Here is a 17,887-nt window from a genome sequence, read left to right as displayed (position 1 = left end):
CAATGATGAAGCATGTCACCTAGGGGCAACCTTGGGTGAGTGAGGGGACTCTAGAAAAGCATTTTTCTTTTCTAAATTGTTGAGGCTCACCAATTTGGTGAACCCACTGTCTGTTGACTTAGGCTAGTTTCTCATGATCCATTATCTATGGATCAATTGAGTGTCTAATTTAGTGGACATGTGGTCCATTCTGAGGTTCAGATTATCTATCTTGCCGTCGATAGATTGCAGGCTATTTTGTACTGCCAGGAGTGTCTTTTCGAGGGCATGGGACTGCCCAATGGAGCGTCTATCTCCGATTCCAAGGCAGCTTGTTGTCTAGTCTTACTGGCCTTGCGAGGCTCAAATGTCAGACGGGGCTAATTGCGCTCGGTCTTCCCCATTGTTTCTCCTGTGTTTCTGTGTCTAAAAATGGTGTTCAGCAGCGAACCGGAGGGCAGGATACAGAAGTGACTCCTTCGTATGGCGTAGCAATTTCCGTGTCAAGTTAGGTATTTTTAACTAACACAAACACCACTCCCCCAACACTGCACAACACATAGTTTCACACAAAAAAGTCGTAGCACGCCCCAAGCAGTAGATGCTTGGGATGGCCCCAATGATGAAGCTTGTCACCTAGGGGCAACTCTGGGTGAGTGAGGGGACTCTAGAAAAGCATTTTTCTTTTCTAAATTGTTGAGGTTCACCAATTTGGTGAACCCACTGTCTGTTGACTTAGGCTAGTTTCTCTTGATCCATTATCTATGGATCAATTGAGTGTACTTTAGTGATATAGGAGGACGAACATAGCCTGAACTTCCTTCTCCCTCTTATTCTGACACTAAATTAGACAAACATGCAATACGTCTAGGGGAGGCGGAAACACGCATCTCCGATGCTGAAGATGGGCTACAGCAAACAACAGAAAAAACCCTTGCCATGGAAAAGGTGCTCGCTGTGATACAGGCAAAGAACGTAGATTTAGAGGCAAGGTCCAGATGCAACAACATACGCATAGCGGGACTGCCCGATCCACCAACACTGGGCGACTAGAACCCTACAATGAAAATCTGATCCAGTCGATATTTGGAGCTGAGAGCCTATCCAGGATGCTGATAGTGGAACGGGCACACGGGTCACTAGCTGCCCGACCACGGCAGGGGGCTCCCCGCACCCCATAATAGCACGTTTGCTAAACTATCGAAACCGGGACACAATATTATGCCTTGCTAGGGAGAAGGGTAATATAATCCATGAAGGAAACCACCTGGCCTTTTACCTGGATTTTACAGCAGCAGTACAGGCGGCGGGGAAGGAATACCAACCAACCAAAAAGCTCCTCATCGCAGAGAAGATCCCCTACGCAATGCTGTACCCTGCGCGGCTGCGCATAGACATTGACGGAAGATCGAAAATGTTCAACACTCCAAAATCGGCACTGGAATATGCAAAGTCCATCAAACGGAAACACCGAGAAGCCTTTAACCAGCCAGATGAGGATGGCGCCGGCTCATCGCAACAAGGCACAGACTGATTGCCGACTCAATCTTGCCTGGGACTCGTAGTTCAACATTCAAATGCACTAAAGAACACTTACTGGTGAACTGAACACTGGTGATACGAACTGATACCATACTGCCGACACCTCACAAACTGATGACCTGAGTATTGGCCATGCAGATAAGATTTTTTATTATTATCCAGGTGACTTGTCTAGCATGCCAGTTAGATAAGGATGAAGGCAATGGGGCGGTAACTCTGCTCACACAGTTCTCCGTCCACCTCCCGCACAACCTGGGAGGGAAACTGTGCCTCTGAGCTCCCCGATGGGTAATCCCCACCACTGTTGGTACACTATATCTTGTTTTTGGGTAATGTGGGGGGGTATGGGATGGCTGTAGAAGGTTGGGGTTGCTGAAGTGGGTGGGGGGTTTGAGGTTTGGCAAACTGGGATCGTTACAGTGGGTAGCGTTAGGGGATTTAAATGATGCTGTTGAGGGGGGGGGGGGGGGGACCTCTTTGTTTGTTACTGGAATTGTTTTTTTGTGATTGCACTGCTAGATTGGACACGACTTGCATGCACTGCTATGACTATGTGCACTCTGACTTACATCACGCTGTCACATTACCGAGATCACGCTGGACATGGGTGATAAATGCATATGTTTGACATGGAACGTTTGCGGGCTCAACTCCCCTCAAAAGATTAGACAAATATTTGCCTATCTAGATAGACAGGGAATTCCAATTGCTCTCCTACAGGAGACGCACCTGACCAATACAGCGGAGGCTAAGATTGCGCGCAGGTGGGCAGGGTACAAGCTTGCCTCGTCTTATTCGTCCTACGCTAGAGGGGTTTTGATTCTGGTCAAAAAAGGTGCACCCTTCACACCTCTCAAAACATACACTGATGACGAGGGGCAATGTGCTATGGTGCATGGCAAACTGGGTATGTCACTGATTACTATTGTTAATATCTACGGCCCTGCAGTGGACGAACCACAAGTCTTTATCGCATGCTTACTGAATTGGCGCTGCTGGCCGGAAGCGGCCATTTTATTGGGAGGCGACCATAACACACATCTGGACCCCATTAAGGATAAATCCAGTCCCCATATCTCTCGCACATTAAAGGTAGCCCAATGTATCAGGAATGCCATGGTGGAACCTGGGCTGGTGGATGTTTGGAGCATACGCAACGCCGAGACACGCAGGGGTACACATGCGACGCCTGCACATAACAGCCTCTCCCGCTTATACAACTGGCTACTGAGCGAGGGGGCCAATGAATGGGTTACGGAGGTTGGGCCTTTACTTCGTACCCTACCAGATTATAACCCAGTGCGACTAGTCCTCACTATTCCTAATAATTCACGCCGTCCATTCACCTGGCGGTTCTCCGCAGAGGCCCTCTTAGACCCAATTTATGAAGACACTATCCGGAAGGCAATTGTACAGTACTTTGAATTGAATGTGGGCACGGTTGATAGTGCATCTACCCTATGGGAAGCTTTTAATGTAACTGTGCGAGGGGTCTGCGTTAGTACCACAGCAGGCATATTGCGTGACATCAGAGGTCAACTGTAAAAAATAGAAACTGAATTGGGGAGACTGGAAAAAGAGTATACATCCCAACCATGCACCTCCACGCTAGCCCGCATACACGAGCACATTCTGGAATATAACTCACTAGCACAAAAAGAGATGCACTGTATATCACGTTGACATATCGCCAATTCGTACGGTGAAGGGGGCAGACCTGGCAGACAACTGGCTTTCAAACTTAAATTTCGGGCAGAACACCATCACATCACCAAAATAGTGGATGCTTAAGGAAGCAAACACTTTGCACCTCAGGATATAGTGGACCAGTTTAAGGACTGCTACGCATCTATGTATACCTCTCGTGGGGGTCTGAATGACGACGCCCTAGAGGACTATCTCTCTGACATTGCCTGTGCATGTTTGTGAGATGGCCAACGTGAATATCTCAGCCAACCCATTGACGAAACCGATGTAAGGGCCGCCATGCTCTCCCTACCGAACAAAAAAGCCCCAGGGCCGGATGGCCTGACAGCGGAATTTTATAAAGCTTATATAGATCTGTTGACACCCTACCTGCTCGAAATGTATGCAGAGGCGCATGAGACCGGTAGATTGCCGCCCTTCTTCCAACAGGCACTGATTATTGCACTACTCAAGAAAGACAAACCTCCTTCCCAATGTGATTCGTATCGCCCTCTCTCATTGATTAATTTAGATGCGAAAATCCTTGCTAAAATTCTGGCTACCAGACTCCAACCATTAATGCCATGCTTGATACTACCAGATCAGTCTGGTTTTATACCGGAAAGATCCACGTTCCACAATTTAAGAACCATTTTTGCTATGTTTCATGTACTAAACCCTGATCTTCCCGCGGCTGCAGTCATGCTTGCGCGGCTAAAGCATTTGATTCGATTGAATGGCCATATAGGTTTCACATTCTAACTCGAATGGGGACCCCGCGCGTCTTTTTGGGATGGGCGCGCCTGCTCTATTCGGACCCGACGGTGATGGTGCGGGTTGGAGGACTCACCTCTAAACCTTTTCGGATTGAGTGAAGTACACTTCAGGGATGTCCTCTGTCGCCACTATTATTTGCCATTATGCTTGAACCCCTGGCCTGTGTGATCAGACAGCGTCACAGGAAGTCAGCGTTAAACTTTAATCATCGTCCAGTTGGCATATCTCTATACGCCGATGACATGGTGTTGTTTATGCGAGAACTACAACAGCACCTTGCCCCTGTTTGGCACGAATACATTTGCTTCGGCTTGTTTTCCGGCCTCACCATAAATTGGGACAAATCGGTAGTAATCCCTCTAACAACAATAACCACTCCCCCGAATATGGAATATCCACTAGTGTGTTCAACAGAGCCGGTTAAATACTTGGGCGTGTGGGTACATCGGGACCCTGAAGTGGTCATAAGAGAGAATTACGGAAAAGCGTGCGTAGCTTTGGAGCAACAAATGGACAGGTGGTCGACCCTACCACTGTCCCTAGCAGACCGTATTGCTCTCATCAAGAAAGTCATCTTACCAGGATTTTTATATTTGTTCTGTAGTGTTCCTATAAAACTAACAACCCAATTTTTTAAGAATGTGCGAACCCAACTTCTTAGACTAATTTGGGGGGTAAACAAGCTTGATTGTGCTGGAACAGGCTTACGACAGAGGGGGATTTATCGCCCCAGATTTTTACATTTACTATTTGTGTGCCCAAGCGCAATATGCGTATCACTGGTATCATCCACATGCTTTCACACCCCACGTTGCAGTGGAAGACGGAGACGCACACCCCATCCCGCTAACCGGAATACTGACGCACACGCATAGAGGCACGCCACAGTCGGAAATCAACACCCTAGATGCCACTATTAGTGCCTGGCAGGCAATTGGGAGACTCCCAGACAAACTTCTCCTATATGCCCCAGCTTTACCGTTAGCATATCACGCAGCACTCACAGTGACGCACGAACGGGGCTCGATGCGATTACTCACAGAGGCTGGCATAGATCGAATGCAGGACGTGTACCTGGGGGAGCACTTCTTCACATCTGAAGATCTGCAACACATTACTAACTAATCCCTGTTATTTCAGTTCACGGTTCATCGCCTGAAATTAGCAGTTAAAACACATTATATGACATTCCCCTCTGAACTTCCCTCACTAAAAGCCTTACACCTCCTCCTAGTAGCACCTACACAACGCCAAATGGTAACTAAATTGTACAGAGCTGTGAGAGAGGAGAAAGTGAGAGACCCTGATAGAAGTCTGAGTCGCTGGAATGAGAGATTGGACCCCCCCCATTGACACCATTGGAATGGGAACATATCTGCGCCCTCACGGGCAAGCTCTCTCCCAACGGCAATTTGAGAATCATACACTTTAAATATACCCATCAAGTATACCACACACCTCTTAAATTATATACCTTTGGTCTCAGAGACACGAGCAAATGTAAGCGCTGTGGTCTATCGGATGCAGACTTCTGGCACCTTGCATGGTACTGTCCGCCAGTTGCTCAGTATTGGGAGGAAGTACTAAACTGTATTCAACACATGTCAGGTGCTACAGTGGGGCACACAACTGTTGAGTTATGTGTCTCAACTGAAGGGGTCGATAGGTAAATTTGTGAGGCTTGCCCCCTTACTGGAAAAGCAACGCATAGCACTCACATGGGAAAGCACTCTAACTCCCCGTGGATAACAATGGATCCGGGACATGGTATACTGCAAGGAAAATCTCGAGGTGTATGCTGAAGAACTCCCCTCGGCATCTAAACCCAAAGATATATGGGAACCTTTACATCAATATCTCCTTACGCGGAATCTGGATGAAGTGGATCCTGTTACTGGGGGATGTTGAGATGTGAATGTATTTTATCATGTCAAATGTTTGGAAATGAGTGTCATGGTTTATATGTGCAAAAATACCGGATGCAAGTTTAATTACAATGGTTTTAATATTTGTGTTTTGTTGATTTTGCTGGCTATGAATTCCGCCCTGCGCGGCGATAAAGGTAACTGTCTTCTCTGATAATCAATAAACAGAGTTAAAAAAAAAAATTGTGTTAAGATTCAGTTGGTGCATGAAGGAAGCAAAACTGTCCACTTGGTGTCTCAGGGCTTTTGGGGTAAGGGCTAACAATACTGCATTGTCTACGTATAGTAGAGCGGGAATTGGAGAGCATGCGATTCTGTGTATATCTGTGTGGAAAGAGGCTAAGTGTGCTGTTAAACCGTTAATATATAAAATAAATAATAAAGGTGCCAATATACAACCCTGCCTCACCCCACTCTTTAAGGGAAATTCAGAAAAAAGCTCCCCAAGCGAAGTTAGACGGATCCGTGCAGAGAGAAAAGAGTGCAGGCAGTATAAGAAATTAACCAGAGGTCCATGCCTTGATCCAGCAACATTAGCCAAAGTTTGCTTCAGTTTACTGGAGCAAAGGCAGTGGATAAATCCATAAAAACTAAGTATATGGGGGAGCGCTTGGCCTTAGTGTATTTGGAGATTGTCAAAGCCAGATTCAGACATTGTTCATTAGTACCTAGTTTAGGCCGAAATACATATGGAAAAGGGGAGAGTATATCCTAATCACTGCCCATTCAACCAGGCGATCATAGATGACTCTGCCAATGATTTTAATCGTGCTATCAATGAGCGAAATTGGTCGATAACACTTGGGTGACGATCGATCTCACTTTTTGAATATGGGGACTATTGTTGCAGTAGACCATGAGTGCGGGATAGAAGAAGATAGGGAAATGTTAAAAGTATTTGTGATAAGAGGGCCCCAGATTTCGGGCATGGATTTCAGCAGGGCCATCAGTACCCCGTCTGGGCCTCGGGCTTTCCCTCCCTTACTATGCTGAATGGCTGACTCAATTTCCTCTAAAGTTAGCAAAAGAGGGGGAGAATTCTGCAGTGTGATGTGGAGAGAAGTGGACATAACTGGCTCTTACTCAGTGTGATGAATAGAGGCAAAATGGGTAACCCATTCCACACCGGAGATGCTGTTTTGGAGAGGGGGATTGATGGGAGAATTCCTGGAACATGATAATTTTACTGCATCCCAGAAGGATTGACTATCCTTTATCTGGGACGCGAGATCTAGAAGTTCCCAATCTTGGTTGTATACTTCCCTCTTCCTAATTGCGAGGGCAGTTTTGTACTCAGTGCGTGCCAAGGAGATTTCGATCTTATTCCTGGGGTATGCTTTCCTCAGCCTCCTGTTTGCCAGTGAACAAGCCCTGTCAAACCATCTTGGGTTCGTGTTTGGGATACGAATAGGCTTAAGCATGGAGTCCCTAATTGCGTGCATTAGCAGCTTATAGTGATGGGCCATAGAGTCTGGTACATTCTCCCCTAAACAGCGGAGGAATTTGTTTAAATGTAACTTAAGTAGGACTGTGAGTGACTCTTTAGGATTATGAATACGCCAAACTAGGCGGAGGCCATCCGTGGAGTGTTGGGTAATGGAGGTTAAATTCCTGTTACATGCCAGGCCTTTAAGCGGTAAAAGCATGGAAGCACTTAAGGCATTATTATCGCCCCAGTCTGTAGGCAGGATCTCACTTTTGGAGAACCAAAGATAACAAATCTGGGCTGACAAACATATAATCTATGAGGGAATCTCTCCTACTCCCTCCAAATGATGTCTGCGTATTTCATGCTCCCCCAAGAGTTTCAGGTAAATCAAACAAACCGCAGGCAGGAAGATGTGTATCAACTTCAACACCCCTAGCATCTTGCAAAACACAATGCCTATTTGTGTCCGAATCTTGTGGCCTGGGACTCCCACTGATCTTAGCATTAAAGTCGCCACAAAGAAAAAAGTGAACTAGTGATGCACTATTGTCAACCTTAGATTGTAGTAGGGATACAAAATTAAATAGGCTCATATAGTGTAAGCAGCTAGCGTTGGAAAAAATCATTGTGATAGAAATGTATCAGATAAATAGCCATGTTTGCCTTTGGTACTCATATTATTAGTGCTAAAGAGGCAGCGGAGCTAGATTTAATCTGTGATACATCTATCTGTAGGCTCAGACTAACCCAGGTAGCTAATCCAATGGCTAAACCAATGGTCTGGTGCCCGAAAGAGCAGGTGTTGAGACTATCTTCGGGGATGAGATCCAGTCCAGATCAGAAAGTGCCTCAAATCTGTTGGATATGGGAATGAAGAATGAGACAGGGTGAGCACTCTGTGAGGCCTGGGATTCTTGGCAAGATATTAAAAAGTGGTTGACTGATAGTGGCTATCGGGACTAAAGTGTCTCTGTGTATGTTAACTTTCCTACGGTGGTTAGGCCAAGGTATTAACATGAGCACAACTAGTTGGAACTAGAGTGGGTGGGCACAGCCTGGAATCAAAGGGGGGGTCTGTAAAATGGAACCAGAGAAATAGAAGTGGAAGCCCCGATACTGGTTTTTGCATTGAATAACAAATGATGTGCCAGCTCTGGAAGTCTGAAATTAATCACAGTACAGTCCCCGTGTGAGTCCGGCCGATTTGGGCCAATCCATGCGCATCTCCTTACGTGCAGGATGTCCTTAGCGTGGCGATACTGTAGGCCTTTATGTCGAGCCAACCAATGTAAAGTTTTGTTGAAAAGCTGCTTGTAGGAGTCGCGTTGATACGGACACAAAGAGAGAGCCCCTCTCAAGATGACCACATACGGGCAAGCAGCAGGGGGAGGTTGATGACTGGAAGATGTGAATGCATCTGGGAATGAGATGGTATCTCTTCCCTCTGGGGCCCTTACGTTGTTAATGAGTTGAGCAGAGAAGGGAGGTACTGTAATGTTGCTGCTTCCTGTATGGAGCAGGTACTTCCCAAGGATGTGCAGGAGACAGGCTATAACGGTGTAAATAGGCTTTATTCAAACTGGTAATCACCTCCCCGAGAGAGCGCCGCACTACAAGCTCCATTCGCTTCTCTCGCGCCGCGCTGACTCACGCGCATGCGCAGTAGCGTCCAATGTGGCCGCTACGTGCATTCCTACCCTGACGTAGTGCGCGTCAACTAGACCGCGACACTACATATCTCCCCCTTTTATACCATACAACACAATGTACCTAACCAGGTGGTCAGTCCATTTCATAGTCTCTGAACTTGGCTGGTCTCACCACTTCTCGCCCAACCCGGGTGTGTCTTACCGGGGTGGTATGTCCTTCTTGACCTCCTTCTGCGACCGGGCTCCCTCTTCTACCTTCCGGAGTGCCCTGGCCCTCTCTCACTCCATCCTCATCGTCTTCCCGGGCTCTTTCCTCTGGGGCCCATCCATCCTGTATCTCTCTTTCTCCGTCTTGTTCTTCTCTCCTGTTCTCTCCGCATTCTCCCTTAGGAGCTCCTGCTTCCCTTGTCGTCCCTTCTGGTGGTGTCGCCCCTTCCGCGTCCTCCCGGGGCCATTGTAAGATTTTGTTGCACTTGGCCATGCGGTCATGGGACCACACATTTCCATCACTGAGCAACGCTGCTCGGTCATACACTTCTTCCACTCTTAGGGGTGGGGAGTACTTGCTTTCTCCCTTTCGCTTTAGAATTGCCAGCTTCACTCTGACCCACTCCCCTTTTTCCAACCTTGCCTCCTTCACCTTCCTGTTGCGGTTGTAGTGTTCCGTGTAAATGCGTTGTGCCTGCTCCAGATTGTGTTGTACGACCGCTGGAGACCACTTGCTGGTGATTGTCTTCTCTTGCCAAGCAACATTGTCTCTGGTGAACGGTTGCCTTCCTCATAGGATTTGGAAGGGGCTGTACCCCGTACCAGTGGGGGTGATGCGGTATGCCCAGATGGTGCTTTGTACTTCCTTTTCCCAGTCTTTGCCCCTCGTGATGGCGGCCTGTATGGAGTTATTACAAAACGGTTTAATACCGGAGGGTCAAAGGGAACAGTTTTGAGACCGCTCAGGGTTAGATCCCCAGTTAAAGTATTGTAAACACTAAGAACCCTGAGGTCTGAAATAACTAAAAAGGAAAGTGAAAAGGTGGTGTGTGAATGAGAAACAAAAGCCCAATTCACCTAGTGAAAGGGCAATCCCTTTAAGGACGTAATCCCTCACTCACCCTGGGTGACATGCTTCATCATATGGGATTCTCCTCCCAGAGAAAAATCCTAGTTTCTCTGGGGGCTACAACCCCCTCTATGAGAGGGAGGAGCTCAGGGATGTTTTGATTTTGCACTAAAGGATAGACTAAATCCACATATGAAGAGCTAGGTATGAGTGAGGGGTGCAGTGCTGATGAAATGATAGTGCAGTGAGAGTATATAAAACTAGTCACGGGACAGCAAGGAGGATTCTCTTGAAACCACCGTACCGAAGCTAGATTAAAAATGTGAACACCACTAGTCTAACGTAACCAATGGTGCAATGCAAAAGACAACGGTCGACATGTTTCAGCCAAAACGCCTAAATAGGCTCGGCTTTCATCAGGACCATGATAGCTACTGCAAGAAAATAAGAATTGTGTGAGAACTACACAAGAAAAAGGATACCGTGAACACCCAATGATTGCTTGAAGGGTGTACGTCACATTTACAATTCAAACATCACCTAGACAAAAGAAAATCAGTGTAAGAACAAGTTGGTTCCAAATGCTTAGTAATAAAGATATGAGAATATAATAACTAAAAGCATTGGCCACTCACCCGTGAAAACTGGGTGGGAAATTAACCTCCACCTGGCAACCGCTCAGGAAGGAACACCGCTCTGAAAGAAGATGTAAGACTTCTAAGGAATTGGGTACTTACATCTCATGAGCGAATGTTGTGAACATGTGAACTAAACATCTAAAAGCAAGGGAAACTGACATAATCACTGAATGCACAGAGTGCTAGTTTATAGAAGAACCAGGTTCTTCAACATGTACTTGTTGTAAAAAAACTCGCTATGATAGTTAAAAAAGACAAAACAAGACACCCACATGTAATATGAGACTCAATATGATGAGTCTATGCTTGTAAACAAAGAGCGAAAGAGCTCGAAGTACCTGGCCCTCGTGTGCGTGATAATCACAGCGAGTGGCCAAACGTACCAATAATGAGTTATAAATCAACCGCCTTTGACAAAACTTAATATAAACTGAGAAGAGAATAGGCGGTGTACACGCAACAATAAAAAGCAAAGAGCTTCTCGAGACGCCTACCTCTCCGTCGGGGAACCGGGCTGGAATGACCCTGCCGCCGGAGGTCCCGCGGGACTGGACAGCGTCTAATAAGAAGAGAGTGTGTCGTCAGGACTCGGCCAATAGAAAGACCCGTTTGAAAGGCACCAGGTAGGAGGAACCAATCAATGCTGCTGTACCGCCTGTGAGTTAGTTGTCACAGTAACGGGTATGCAGTTGACGAATAGGTTTGAGCTGTCAAAAAATATATGGAGATACACGCCACGAATAAATAACTAAATGAGTAAATGCGCTTGTTACTGTTGTGTAACAACTGCAATATGGAGTGACGGATACTGGATGCGTACCACTCGCTCCGTAAAAAATTACCCAAATCGAAGAACAAATGCTAGCTCATCCTATTGAGCTTAAGCATCGGTTTATGTAAATCCAAAACGGAGGAAAACTAGTTAGAACAGCACTAGCTCCGTGAGGAAACTTACAAATGTTAAACTTAAATGATGGGTGTGTAAAAAAGGGAAAAACAAAGCGTGCTCTAATACCATAAACAGTGGATGTCTTGAGATAGCGAGACAACAATAGACTGTAGAAGGAAGATGGAAAAAGTAACTTTTAACTTACAGTCTAAGTAAGTATGTTAAAAGGGCGAATGCTGGGTGGCCCAACAAGGAAGCCACAGAAAAGGAGAAGCAGCAACAATTCATGCAGAATACTCTATTGGCTCAACCCATTGACAGAATTGTGAAAAAGTATGGGACCAAACAGTAGACGTTATTGTATTGAATTCATAAGGACAGCCAAGGAATATCGTCATTTAGTCCTTTAACGTGCGTGTTAAGCTTATACACCCACCTTTGCTCTCGTTTGAACAGAAAAGAAGAGCAATCTGTCAGATGGGGAGGTATGAAGGGTTTGTCAAGGACTGTCCAGTGCAGATCATTGGGAACATGGTTGACCGCTAGAAAGTGATTGGTAAGTTTAGTAGAAGAACGGCCACACCGTATGGTGCTTTTGTGTTCCAAAATACGGGTTTTTATCCGACGGGTGGTCATTCCAACATATCGTAACCCGCAAGGACATGTTATAAGGTAGATCAAATTTGAGCTGTTACAGTTACTGTGACTTCTAAGAGTCCACGGTCTGCCTGTGCCAATGTCGATCTCTTTAGTCACAGAAGTGTGGCTGCAAGCCGCACAGGAACCACATGGGTAGGGGCCCACAACCGGTGGTAGACCCCACAGGGTGTGTTGAGTGCCTGTTTGATTGGTACGTGGGCGGGTGTGGACCAATTGATCCCTGATGTTACTGCTGCGTTTAAAAGCAAAGAGAGGTCTAGGCAACCTTACATCACCTATGTTCAGAATTTTCCAATTTGACAAAATGATTTTTTTAATTTGATTGGAGAATTGGCAAAAGGTGTGTACACAGGTTAGCCTGTTGTCAGAAGAATTGGGGACCTTAGGTTCTAAAAGAGTCTCCCGATTGTTGTTTGCAGCGCGTTTAGACGCTCTGCGGATCAAATGTTTGGGATAATGTCTAGCCAGTAGTTGTTTAGATAAATTGCTCGCATGTTCCTTATACTTGTCATCTGAGGAGCAATTCCTTTTAAGGCGCAAAAACTGGCCAAAAGGCAGATTATCCCGCAATGCCCGTGGGTGAAAACTGTCATATTTCAAAAGGGCATTCACCGCCATGGGTTTTCTGTACAGCTCCGTGCTCAAGCCACCTTCAAAGGGGGTTATCAATATGTCCAGAAAGGGGAGCTGAACCTTGGAGTACTCACAGATGAATTTCAAGAAGGTATCACAATTGTTGAGCCAATTTTTGAAAGCCAACAATGAGGATAGTGGTCCGTGCCATAGTACGAACACGTCGTCTATGTACCTCTTCCATGTCCTTATTTGGTCTTTATATGGATTGTTGGTACTGAACACATACTGTTCCTCAAAGACATGAACATACAGGTTGGCCAGGCTGGGAGCAAAAATGCTCCCCATTGAAGTGCCTGACACCTGCAGGAACAGCTGTTCCTCAAATTGAAAAAAGTTCTCTTTCATAGCTAACTTAGCACACGACATAATGAATGAGACTGGAGTGATGGAGTCTGGTGGATTGGCCAACAGGAGAGTTTCGATGACATCCAAAGTTTCATCCTGGGGAATGCATGTATATAGTGACTCAACATCGAATGAGACTAAGAATTCTGTCTCACAGTCAAAGGATAAGTCTTTGAGTAAGATCAAAATGTCCTTAGTGTCCTTAAGGTACGTGGGCATTTTGGCCACAAAAGGACGTAAAAAGTGGTCTGCAAATGCCGACAACGGTTCCAACAAGGACCCTAGTCCTGAGATAATGGGACGACCAGGGGGGGACTCACATTCTTGTGCACCTTAGGCAGAATATAAAAATAAGGTACGATAGGCGAGGTATTAACCAGATACTGGGCTTCATTAGAGGTGATCCAACCATTGGTGCTGGCTTCATTCACCAAGATCTGAATGGTCTGTAGTAATCGTTTAGTGGGATCTTGAATGAGAGGTTGGTAGAAGTTGGTATTCCCCAATTGTCTCAAGCATTCGGTGCGATAAGCGGTGGTGTCCATGATGACTGTGGCACCACCTTTATCTGCCGGCTTGATCATGATTGTGTCATCAGAGGTAAGAGATCGTAAGGCTAGTCGCTCTGACTTGGTAAGGTTTTGATACTGGCGGCTTTCTGAAGCACAGGTAGTTGACACCTGTGAGATCACCGCTTTCTCAAACGTGAGCACCTGTGAGGGAACTTGACTGGGCAAGGGATTGAATGTTGATTTATTGCGCAAGCCCGTGTTCAAGTCTTGGTCATCAGGAGAGGTACTGAGATCTGTACGGAAAAAGAAATTCAAGCGGATCTTTCTGAAAAACAAGGCAAGTTCTTGGTTTATGGAGAACAAATCACCTTTGAAAGAAGGAACAAACCCTAATCCTTTATTCAAGAGGGACATTTCTTCCTGGTTGAGAACTTTATTGGATAGATTGATGACTAAGTTGTGCTCGTGCTCGGGACCACCGGAGTCTCTCTCGAGCTCGATGCCGGGGTTGCTTGTTGTTGATCTGCCCAGTGGACCTGGTTTCGTCTTCTTCCCCTTGACCGGCCTCGGCCAAACCCTAAAAAAGGCTGGTTAGAATACATTTGTGGAGGCGGGGGATAAGGACAGGGTTGTCCAAAGGGAGGAAAAGGAGGATAATTGTATGGACCAGGAGGCCACCACTGAGGAGGATACATGGGATTCGGTGCACCTCGCAGGTTTCTCCTGTTACCCCTACCTCTCTTTTTGTTACCTCGAAGTGAGGAATCTTCACCTGAGGCAGTGTCTGACCCACTTGACCAATCGTCACTCCCTGATGTGGAGTAGTCGGACCCATACCTTCGGCCCTGTCGATTGAGTTGAGGGGGCACATAGTCAGCACTAGTGTATGTATACACTCTCTCTAGGGAAAAACGGGCCAAATCTTTTCTAAATTTGTTGATCTTAGTCATCAATACCGAATCCTTAAATTCTTTGTTATGTTTGTTGGATTCCTCTTGTTGTTTCTTGAAAAGAGCGCCTGTAAGTGTCACTTTAATTTGTGATTCTAATGCCTGAATCTCCACCAAGACAGCATCGGCAACTCGTTTGGCAGTGCTGATGATGAGGATCAACCAGTCTCTGGTACACTTCCAAGCTATTAGGGACCAATCATTAAGGAAAGTTTTGTCATCCAGGAACAATCTAGGAGCATTTGTCACAATGAGTCCTGTGGGGGCGCAATTGGCTCTCAAATACTCAGTCATGATTGCTCCATGGATAAACACTCGTGAGTGTGATTTTTTTAAAGTCAGAACCTTGGTCCAATCAACCTCTGCACTGATAGACGGACCTTGAAAAGTATCCATAATACTTGGTGTATCTAAAATGGCTTGAGCTATGGTGTCATCAAAAGTTAAACCAAGGCGTTCTGCCATGATGATGGAAATGACTATTTTGTGCAAACAAGGGAAAATCAGTCTCAACCTAAAAATCAGAAAAATTGAGCCCACAGAGATATATGTGTGTGCGCAACGACGCACCCGGGAGGAAAAATCAACCTGCAGAAAAAACTAATTCTGCAAAACAGTTTAGACACTAACCATGTGCCGAATGTGAGACCCACAGCCACAAGCTGTACATTAGACTTATTACAAAACGGTTTAATACCGGTGGGTCAAAGGGAACAGTTGTGAGACCGCCCAGGGTTAGATCCCCAGTTAAAGTATTGTAAACACTAAGAACCCTGAGGTCTGAAATAACTAAAAAGGAAAATGAAAAGGTGGTGTGTGAATGAGAAACAAAAGCCCAATTCACCTAGTGAAAGGGCAATCCCTTTAAGGTTGCCTAGACCTCTCTTTGCTTTTAAACGCAGCAGTAACATCAGGGATCAATTGGTCCACACCCGCCCACGTACCAATCAAACAGGCACTCAACACACCCTGTGGGGTCTACCACCGGTTGTGGGCCACTACCCATGTGGTTCCTGTGCAGCTTGCAGCCACACTTCTGTGACTAAAGAGATCGACATTGGCACAGGCAGACCGTGGACTCTTAGAAGTCACAGTAACTGTAACAGCTCAAATTTGATCTACCTTATAACATGTCCTTGCGGGTTACGATATGTTGGAATGACCACCCGTCGGATAAAAACCCGTATTTTGGAACACAAAAGCACCATACGGTGTGGCCGTTCTTCTACTAAACTTACCAATCACTTTCTAGCGGTCAACCATGTTCCCAATGATCTGCACTGGACAGTCCTTGACAAACCCTTCATACCTCCCCATCTGGCAGATTGCTCTTCTTTTCTGTTCAAACGAGAGCAAAGGTGGGTGTATAAGCTTAACACGCACGTTAAAGGACTAAATGACGATATTCCTTGGCTGTCCTTATGAATTCAATACAATAACGTCTACTGTTTGGTCCCATACTTTTTCACAATTCTGTCAATGGGTTGAGCCAATAGAGTATTCTGCATGAATTGTTGCTGCTTCTCCTTTTCTGTGGCTTCCTTGTTGGGCCACCCAGCATTCGCCCTTTTAACATACTTACTTAGACTGTAAGTTAAAAGTTACTTTTTCCATCTTCCTTCTACAGTCTATTGTTGTCTCGCTATCTCAAGACATCCACTGTTTATGGTATTAGAGCACGCTTTGTTTTTCCCTTTTTTACACACCCATCATTTAAGTTTAACATTTGTAAGTTTCCTCACGGAGCTAGTGCTGTTCTAACTAGTTTTCCTCCGTTTTGGATTTACATAAACCGATGCTTAAGCTCAATAGGATGAGCTAGCATTTGTTCTTCGATTTGGGTAATTTTTTACGGAGCGAGTGGTACGCATCCAGTATCCCTCACTCCATATTGCAGTTGTTACACAACAGTAACAAGCGCATTTACTCATTTAGTTATTTATTCGTGGCGTGTATCTCCATATATTTTTTGACAGCTCAAACCTATTCGTCGACTGCATACCCGTTACTGTGACAACTAACTCACAGGCGGTACAGCAGCATTGATTGGTTCCTCCTACCTGGTGCCTTTCAAACGGGTCTTTCTATTGGCCGAGTCCTGACGACACACTCTCTTCTTATTAGACGCTGTCCAGTCCCGCGGGACCTCCGGCGGCAGGCTCATTCCAGCCCGGTTCCCCGACGGAGAGGTAGGCGTCTCGAGAAGCTCTTTGCTTTTTATTGTTGCGTGTACACCGCCTATTCTCTTCTCAGTTTATATTAAGTTTTGTCAAAGGCGGTTGATTTATAACTCATTATTGGTACGTTTGGCCACTCGCTGTGATTATCACGCACACGAGGGCCAGGTACTTCGAGCTCTTTCGCTCTTTGTTTACAAGCATAGACTCATCATATTGAGTCTCATATTACATGTGGGTGTCTTGTTTTGTCCTTTTTAACTATCATAGCGAGTTTTTTACAACAAGTACATGTTGAAGAACCTGGTTCTTCTATAAACTAGCACTCTGTGCATTCAGTGATTATGTCAGTTTCCCTTGCTTTTAGATGTTTAGTTCACATGTTCACAACATTCGCTCATGAGATGTAGGTACCCAATTCCTTAGAAGTCTTACATCTTCTTTCAGAGCGGTGTTCCTTCCTGAGCGGTTGCCAGGTGGAGGTTAATTTCCCACCCAGTTTTCACGGGTGAGTGGCCAATGCTTTTAGTTATTATATTCTCATATCTTTATTACTAAGCATTTGGAACCAACTTGTTCTTACACTGATTTTCTTTTGTCTAGGTGATGTTTGAATTGTAAAGGTGACGTACACCCTTCAAGCAATCATTGGGTGTTCACGGTATCCTTTTTCTTGTGTAGTTCTCACACAATTCTTATTTTCTTGCAGTAGCTATCATGGTCCTGATGAAAGCCGAGCCTATTTAGGCGTTTTGGCTGAAACATGTCGACCGTTGTCTTTTGCATTGCACCATTGGTTACGTTAAACTAGTGGTGTTCACATTTTTAATCTAGCTTCGGTACGGTGGTTTCAAGAGAATCCTCCTTGCCGTCCCGTGACTAGTTTTATATACTCTCACTGCACTATCAATTCATCAGCACTGCACCCCTCACTCATACCTAGCTCTTCATATGTGGATTTAGTCTATCCTTTAGTGCAAAATCAAAACATCCCTGAGCTCCTCCCTCTCATAGAGGGGGTTGTAGCCCCCAGAGA

General features: G+C 45.6%; 1 protein-coding gene across 6 annotated transcripts in view; it reads left to right on the top strand.

Moving 5' to 3' along the window:
• Nucleotides 1-17,887, top strand: part of LHFPL7 (LHFPL tetraspan subfamily member 7) — a 187,088-nt gene that overhangs the window by 69,013 nt on the left and 100,188 nt on the right. The window lies entirely within an intron of this gene.

This window comes from Triturus cristatus, chromosome 11, assembly GCF_964204655.1.
Source record: "Triturus cristatus chromosome 11, aTriCri1.1, whole genome shotgun sequence".
Taxonomy (NCBI): Eukaryota; Metazoa; Chordata; class Amphibia; order Caudata; family Salamandridae; genus Triturus; species Triturus cristatus.
The sequence above is the reverse complement of the archived record's forward strand: the minus strand, read 5'-3'. Positions and strand labels throughout refer to the sequence as shown.